This window comes from Lactuca serriola, chromosome 3, assembly GCF_051521515.1.
Source record: "Lactuca serriola cultivar US96UC23 chromosome 3, Lser_US96UC23_V15, whole genome shotgun sequence".
Lineage (NCBI taxonomy): Eukaryota > Viridiplantae > Streptophyta > Magnoliopsida > Asterales > Asteraceae > Lactuca > Lactuca serriola.
This window is the reverse complement of record NC_136410.1, coordinates 260118431-260127546: the sequence shown is the minus strand read 5'-3', so window position 1 is coordinate 260127546 and position 9116 is coordinate 260118431. Positions and strand designations below refer to the sequence as shown.

Below are 9116 nucleotides of genomic sequence, written 5' to 3'. Positions count from 1 at the left end.
TATGCTGCGACTCGCCGAGTTGTATGAACAACTCGTCGAGTCTGTTCTTGATCTAAGGAGATTGCCTTGAACTCGCCGAGTCAGGGCATTGACTCACCGAGTACCTCCATAGATGAGTTCAGCTTCCGACTCACTGAGTCACACCCCGTGACTCACTGCTCACTCAACACTACGAAAAGGGGACAAACTCGGAGACTCGTGAACAGACTCGCCGAGTCACATGAACGACTCGCCGAGTCGTTGCCATGCACCCACTAAATACACAGATTTGCTCGATTCCAATCCATGCCATTCACAGATCTAGACTTCTAGGACACGAATCACACGTAAAGTTTCCAACTTTACGTGTGGATATTCACCAATATGGATTTTAGGGCTCAAAATGCCTCAAAAGGGTAGATCTAGGGTGAACAAGCAACATGGGGCCATAAAGCTAACAGATCTGAGCTCTTGGAGCTCAATCTTGCCTAGATCTAGAGGCCAAACATCTTATTACGACATATAATGCACATACAAGCTTGGGGATTTATCCAAGAAAGACCTAAATGAAGTACTAAGCATAGAATCATGGGGGAAACGGGCTATACCTCAAAGGGACTGCTGGAAGAAGACAATAATGCCTGGATGGCTTCCCTACTTCTGGATCTACTTCCTTCCTCCTTAAAAACCTTCAAAAGCACACAACAAAGTTTTAATTCTTCAAAGAACAAGCATAAACGAGGGTTGGGAGCTCTGGGGAGAGAATGGGGGCTAGCCTGGGGCGGAGGTGTTGTTTAAATAGGGTCCAAACCCCTGAAACTTAGGGTTTCATCCAACAGTTGTGACTCGCCGAGTCCAGGATATGGACTTGCCGAGTCGACAACTTAAACGTGTCCCGGGTCCCGCATCTACTCAGCGAGTCGGAATTGTGACTCGCCGAGTCCAAGGCTAAAAGAAGAGAAATACTCAAATAAGATTTACGTACCAGAAATCAGGTGCTACAACACCCTCAGAGCATCATTTAGCAAACCCTAATCGTTTCCTTGAGTAATTGAGCATTTCTTTTGTGAATCTTGAAGTTTTGAAGAGAAGAAGGAGGCTAGATCCAAAGGAGAAGAAGAAGATCCAAGGTCTTGCACCCATTTCAGAGTTTATTAAGGTATTAACCGAATTCCTTCTGTTTCTATGATTGATTTCTCTTTAACAAGCATATTTAGCCTCTTTTAGCCATTTCTTAGTTTGTTCTTGGTAGAGAGATCACATTAGATTGATTAGCCTTCGGATCTAGCCATGTTTCAGTTCCAAAACTGTAGATCTATCACCTTTATGGAGCCATTTTGCATGATAACCCTAGATCTACTCTTCTAAGTGCCTTTTTAGCCTTTATCTCCTTTTTCATGCATGTGTACACATAAAGTTGGAAACTTAACATGGTAAATCAGCCTTAGAAACTCAGATCTATATATTGTATGCGGTGGTTTTGATCAGAATCGAGTTTTTAGGATCTGCATGCATGTGACTCGGCGAGCCGTTCTTCAGACTCGTCGACTCAGGCCGCGAGTCCCCGATATTTAACCTTCGAGTGATTCCGAGTGGAGGCCAGTGAGCAGTAGGATGGACTCAGTGAGTCGGAGGGTAGACTCAGTAATGGTGGGACTCGACGAGTTGTTCATACAACTCGGCGAGTCCAAGACAATCTTCTTAGATCGAAGAACAACTCGTCGAGTTGTTCATATGACTCGGCGAGTCGGATGTAGATTGCCTGAGCTTTTGAATCAAGAGGGTACTCGTCGATTCGATGCCATGCTCGACGAGTAGCCACGAGTAGGGTTGAGAAGTGAGACTAGGGACTCGGCGATTTGGCGGCCCAACTCGGCGAGTCAGGTCAACTGTAGGTTGACTTTGACCGGGAGAGTTGACTTTGACCAAGGGTAAAAGAGTCATTTACCCAATGCAGTGATTAGCATATGATTGAGTGTGTTTATGGATTTGTAGCCGGGGAGATATTGGAGCTGCAGCAGTTAGCTTCCAGAGCCATACACACAGCAGCCAGTTCACGAGGTGAGTTTCCTTCCAGTAGGAACGGGTCTAAGGCCACAATGCCGGCCCATTCAGTTAGCAGTAGTTTCTGGACTTCGGTCTAATGCAGTAATTAGTATGTTTGACGCCTCTGTGGCTCAGACAGGATTTATGTGTTATGCTAGATGATATGTTATGCTATGCCGTGTTCAGTTAGTCCGGACTTCGGTCCGATGCAGGGGACGGGGTCCCAGTCAGTTTCGGACTTCGGTCCGATGTAGGGGACGGGGTCCCAGTCAGTTTTGGACTTCGGTCCGATGTAGGGGACGGGGTCCCAGTCAGTTTTCGGACTTCGGTCCGATGCAGGGGACGGGGTCCCAGATAGTTAGTCCGGACTTCGGTCCGATGCAGGGGACGGGGTCCCAGTCAGTGGGCAAGGCCCAGTATGTGCTTTTTAAGTATTGTATGGTATGTGGTAGTTTGGGGGAGCTCACTAAGCTTCGTGCTTACAGTTTCAGTTTTGGTTTCAGGTACTTCCGCAAGCAAAGGGAAGAGCTCGGGATGATGGCATCGCACACACCACAGCTTCAGTTTTGTCCTGGGAGTTGATTCAGTTTTCTTGATATGCTTGGATACAGTTGTGTTACATTTTTTCTCACAGTATTTTATTATGGTTTTTGAAACACGCAACGAATGGTTTTATTATGTGATACTCTGTTTCATGGTTTTGTTATAATAAAAATTGAAATTTTTGGGTCGTATTTTGGGTCGTTTCATCAGCCATGCTGCATTGTCGCAGCTCCCCACCAAGAGAAAAAGAAATTACATTGGGATTGTAGTACTCACTACCACCTCGGAATGAGATGGTAGCAAAAAACTCCCAACATAATTCAGCATAGACCGGTTCTTGAATTTTGAATAGCTATAACCAACCATCACATATGATGGTTGAATCCCCTAAATTACATTCCTTCACCAAATATGGTGTTAGCTCTTCTTCCAAACCAACTTTCCCCAGCCAATCCCAATCCACTGCATTGGGTAAATGAATCTTCTCTTTCAAAGCCTCCAACTTGTTTTTTGCACGAGATTGAGATAATTTGGATGTGATTTGGCGGAGCGACAGCCACGGGATGTCCCCTTGGCTTCCCCCTCTTGAAGACTGACCCCTTCTGGGCATTGTATCTGCATAACAACATTAAGAAAGCACAAACAAACAACACCCAGAAATTAAAATCGAAATAAACAGCGGGACCAAAATCTGTCGAACACAAATGGGTCACCTAAAACACCCAATTTTGCACAGGGGTTTGCTGTACTAAGTCCATTAACTACTAATCCAAAAGAAATTTCTCCTAGCATCTCCTAATTCATGGTAAAATTAAAACCCTAGAATTTGAGGAAACCCCCAAATCCGAATTTAGACAAAATAGGGGTAAATCAGTGATAAAGCTTGAACCTTTGATGAGCTTTAAGTGTAAAGATCATACCTTTTCCCTTAAAAGTCGAGGATTAAGCCAAAACCCGAAAAAAAAATCACGAAAATCGCTTGAAGGAGGCTGTGCACGGCGAGTGTGTGGGTAAAATGGGTGAAAACCCTTATTTCTTAGATTTTATACCATATGTGTAAGTTGACTACTCGCCGAGTAGAACGGATCTACTCGCCAAATAGAACTGCTTTTACGTGTTTTATGGTTTATTTTGGCAAGTACTCGCCGAGTACACGTACCTACTCGGCGAGTAAACCTTGCAGTTGGACAAAAATTGAATTTTTTTCTAATTTTTAACCCTCCACCCCACACTCTAGGCATTGCTTGCCCTCAAGCAATTATATTTGCAGAAGAAGACGAATGAAAAAGGTCCTAAGAAATTAAAAAGAAAGTAAAGGAAAAAGAAATGCAAACTCTAAACTCGGGTTGCCTCCCGGAAGCGCTTCTTTTTAAGGAGTCATTAGCTGGACTCCTCCCCCTCTACGTGGCTGCAATCCCTTCCAGCAACATCAACTCTTCCATGCCTTCATTCCTTGGGACTCCTTCTTCATACTTTTTGACCTTATGTCCATTGACCTAGAAAGGTGTTCCATCTTTTGACAATAGCTCTATAGCACCATGTGGAAACACCGTCTTCACCAGAAAAGGACCATCCCATCTTGACTTGAGTTTTCCCGAGAAGAGTTTTAGCCTTGAATTAAAGAGCAATACCTTTTGGCCTTCATGAAATTCTTTATTTTCCTTGATCCTCTTGTCATGCCAATTCTTAGTTTTCTCTTTATAGATCAAAGAACTAGTGTATGCATCATTTCTAAGTTCCTCAAGAGCATTCATTTGCATTAACCGGTTGTTCTTAAGCTCCTCCATGTTGAAGTTGCACATCTTTAAAGCCCAAAAAGCTTTATGCTCTATCTCCACCGGCAAGTGACATTGCTTTCCATAAACTAACCTATATGGTGTAGTACCAATAGGGGTTTTGATAGTTGTACGGAAGGCCCAAAGTGCATCATATAGCTTATCCGACCATTCTTTTCGATTGCTCCCCACCAATTTCTCCAAGATTCTCTTTAAAGCTCGATTTGTCACTTCGGTTTGTCCACTAGTTTGTGGATGGTAGGATGTAGAAAATTTATGGGTTACCCTATATTTCCTTAGCACCCTCTCTAGTTGATCATTGGCAAAATGAGTGCCTCGGTCACTTATAAGAGCTTTCGGGACCCCAAATCTTGAGAATAACTTCTTTAAAAACCACACCACCACCCGACCGTCATTAGTTGGCAAAGCTTGTGCCTCCGCCCGCTTGGATACATAATCCACCGCCACCAATATGTATTTGTTGCCTTTGGACATGGGAAATGGTCCCATGAAATCGATCCCCCACACATCAAATACTTCGCACACTTGGATACTATGTTGTGGCATTTCATTTCGAGATGAAATGTTTCCCACTCTTTGACAGGCATCACATTCTTTGAAAAATTGGGTTGCATCTTTAAAAATCGTGGGCCAGTAAAGCCCAATCTCAAAGATCTTCTTAGCAGTGTAATGTGCTCCATGATGTCCACCCGTGGGCCCGCTATGACAATGCTCCAATATTTTCCGGCTTTCATTCCCGAATACGCATTTTCGTATGATTCCATTCGCGCAGCTTCGAAAAAGATATGGTTCATCCCAAAAGTAATACTTTATCTCGGAAAAGAATTTCTTCTTTTGTTGACTCGTGAGATCTTTTGGGATGTAATTGATAGCTAAGTAATTAGCTATATTTGCAAACCATGGTTCTTCTCCCACGGTCACCATAATGTACTCGTCTGGAAAACCATCTCCAACTCTATCTTCTTGCAATCGCGGGTTTTCAAGCCTTGACAAGTGGTCAGCTGCTACATTCTCCATTCCTTTTTTGTCTCGTATCTCTATGTCAAACTCTTGAAGAAGCAACACCCATCGTATCAATCTTGTCTTGGCATCCTGTTTGGCAAATAAATACTTGATAGCAGAGTGGTCAGTAAAAACTGTTGTTTTAGATAAAACTAAATAAGGACGGAATTTATCAAAAGCATATACTACAACTAATAATTCTTTTTCCATGGTGGTGTCATTTTCTTGGGCTGGATTTAAAGTCTTGCTAGCATAATATATGGGTAGAAAGTGCTTATCAACCCTTTGACCAAAGGACAGCTCCTAATGCAAAGTCACTAGCATCACATATGATTTCAAATGGTAAATTCCAATTTGGTGCAATAATGATCGGGGCATTAGTTAATTTTTTCTTTATAAATTCAAATGCCTCTAAACATTCTTTAGTAAAATTAAATGGTGCATCTTTTAAGAGTAATTGTGTTAGAGGTCTAGTTATTTTAGAAAAATCTTTTATAAAACGCCGGTAAAAACCCGCGTGACCTAGAAAACTTCTAATGCCCTTCACATTAGTTGGTGGGGGTAATTTGGCAATGGTGTCAGTCTTTGCCCGATCCACTTCAATTCCCAATTTGGAAACTTTGTGGCCCAAAACTATACCCTCCTTGACCATAAAGTGACATTTTTCCAAATTAAGGACTAAGTCGGTCTTTTCGCATCTAGCAAGCATTAGGTCAAGATTTGTGAGACAATCATGGAAGGAAGATCCAAAAACAGAAAAATCATCCATAAAAACTTCCATGAATTTTTCCACCATGTCGTGGAATATGACTGTCATACACCTTTGAAAAGTCGCGGCTGCATTGCATAGCCCAAAGGGCATGCGTCGATAAGCAAAAGTCCCACTTGGGCAAGTAAATGTGGTCTTTTCTTGGTCCATTGGGTCTATGGGTTTTCGGAAATAACCCGAAAACCCGTCCAAAAAGCAATAATAACTATGGCCCGATAATCTTTCTAGCATTTGATCAATAAAAGGTAAGGGAAAATGGTCTTTACGAGTGGCATCGTTTAACTTGTGATAATCGATGCACACTCTCCAATCGGTTACCGTTCGTGTCGGAATAAGCTCATTCTTCTCGTTGGTTATGACCGTCATCCCTCCTTTCTTGGGCACCACTTGGACCGGACTCACCCACGGGCTATCGGAAATGGAGTATATGATTCCCGCATCTAAAAGCTTGACCACTTCTTGCATATTTGGGTTTAGTCTTCTTTGGTGCTGCACAACCGGCTTTGCTCCTTCTTCCAGGTTAATCTTGTGAGAACAATAAGAGGGGCTTATCCCCTTGATGTCGGTGATTCTCCATGCTATGGCCCACTTTCACTTCTTCAAAACTTGCACTAGTTCTTCCTTTTCAGATTTGGAGAGGTCAGAGGCTATAATGACTGGCTTTTGATGGCCATCTTCAAGGAAGGCATACTCCAAATGTTCTGGTAACTTTTTGAGCTCAGTTTTTGGGTTCTGTTTGTCGTACTCGCCGAGTGCAGGTAAGGGACTCGGCGAGTTGGTAGCTGAATTTACGAATTTTGTCTTTTCTAAGGATGAACTCGGCGAGTAGCTCGGCCCTACTCGGCGAGTAGACTTGTCATATTGCTTCACCAATTCTTCAAACTCAGCTTCTTCCAGCAGCCTTTCGATCTCCATTAAGTCTTTTTTTGCATCAAATTTTTCATCAAAGATTGTGAACTTGCTGGAATCTTCACTTATGCCTTCCTCCAATAATTCATCAAGCATGTCAATTGAGAATGTCGTGTCGTCACTGTTCCTTGCATACTTCATAGCTTGATCTACCCCAAAGGTGACCGAATCTTCTCCTACCCACAAAGTGAGCTTCGAGTCCCTCATGTCTACTATAGCACTTGCCGTGTTGAGGAAGGGTCTTCCAAGGATGATTGGAACTTGAGGATTCGCCTCCATGTCTAGAATGATGAAATTAGCGGGAAATACAAACTTGTCCACTTTGACCAATAAGTCTTCACATATTCCTCTTGGGAAAGTGACTGTCTTGTTTGCTAAATGAATCGCCATGCGAATTGGTCTTGGTTTCGGGAGATCAAGGTTCTTGAATAATGAATATGGCATGAGGTTTACGCTTGCTCCCGAATCGGCCAAAGCATGAATGGTAGCCAAGTTGCCAAATTGGCAAGGTAAAGTTAAGCTCCCCGGGTCACCCTTCTTCTTTGGTAGCTTATTTAGCATAACAGCTGAGCAGTTTTCATTGAGGACTACCTTCTTCACTTCCTCCATCTTCCTTCTATTAGTGAGAAGTTCCTTAAGGAACTTTGCATATTTGGGCATTTGTGCGACAGCTTCGATGAAGGGTATGTTGATTTGAAGAGCCTTGATATGATCTAGAAACTTCTGGTACTCCTCTTCCTGCTTCTCTTTCTTAGCTTGGGCTGGGTATGGCAATGGCGGCAGGTAAAGCTTTTCAGGGGTCTGATCCTTCGAATTTGGCAGTGGACTCGCCAAGTCCGTATTTTGTACTCGGAGAGTAGAGCTGTCAGATTGAAGATTTTGACTTTCTGCTTGATTTTCTGCTTCCTCCTTCTGTGATTCTTTGGGTGCTTCATTCTGAATAGGGGCTAGAGGAGTGATTATTTTCCCACTTCTTGTTGTAACTATATTTATGTGCGAGCCTCGTGGGTTATTTTCGGTTTTACTAGGAAGTTCGCCCGGTGATCTTTGGTTTATTTGTTGAGCAAGCTGCCCTAGCTGCGTTTCTATGTCGTGGATAGATGCTTGCTGGTTTCTTAGGATAGTTCTTGTTTCTTGAATTGCAGCATCATGATCACTATGTCTCTTTTCTGAAGCAGCAACAAATTTGGTAAGCATCTATTCCAAACTTGGTTTTCTTTCTTGTGTCAGCTCCTCCTTTTGGTAAAAACCTCTTCCTTTCTGCCTGAACTTCTCCTCCTTAGCCTTCTTGTACTCTTCATAAGGGAGCCACTCTTTCTTTGGTTTCCGCCAATCTTCATCATATCGGTCTCCACTTGAGTAAAAAACTTGCACCTTCTTGTTGCCATTTTCATCCAAGTCGCAGTCTCTAGTAAGATGAGACCCATTGTAGTTGACACACCCCACCCGAATAGCATGGATCGTTTGATCCATTTTATCCATCCTCCTATCCATGGTTTTTAGCATAGCCATGACCACGGACAAGTCTTCAGTAGCTGCATATGCGGCTCCCCTAGTAACATCATTTCTTGGGTTGTGGTATTCTCTAGAGTGCTTAGAGAATTCTTCAATCAATTCCTTGATCACCAAGGGTGGCTTCTTTGTGAGCGGGCCTTGCGAGTCAAGTAATTTCCTGGTTGTGACATTGACTCCATCATAGAGGATGGAGACTTCTTGCTGGCTATTAAGGTCATGGTTTGGGCAATTTCTTAACAAACTCTTGTACCTCTCCCAAGCTTCGTATAGCGACTCTCCAGCTTGCTGTTCAAAGTTGTCAATGGCCTTCTTCAACTTGGCTATCTTGGAAGGTGGGCAAAAGTGATCAATGAATTCTTCTTTTATCTTGGCCCATGTGGTGACTGATCCGGGGGGAAGTGACTTTAGCCAGTCTTTTGCAGCACCCTTGAATGTTACTGGAAGCATGCGAAGTAGCTGAGTTTCGTGAGGCACATTTGGAACATTAAAGTAATTAGCTACATCATTGACTTCATCCAAATGCTTGTAGGCATCTTCGTGGCCTTTTCCATAGAAAG

General features: G+C 43.1%; 1 non-coding gene across 1 annotated transcript; it reads left to right on the top strand.

Annotated features, from left to right (window-relative positions):
* Positions 1-8770: 8770 nt before the first annotated feature.
* On the top strand, positions 8771-8877 carry LOC145096441 (small nucleolar RNA R71). Its single transcript, XR_013703850.1, has one exon. It is a non-coding gene; the product is annotated as a small nucleolar RNA R71 (small nucleolar RNA).
* The last annotated feature ends 239 nt before the right edge of the window (positions 8878-9116 follow it).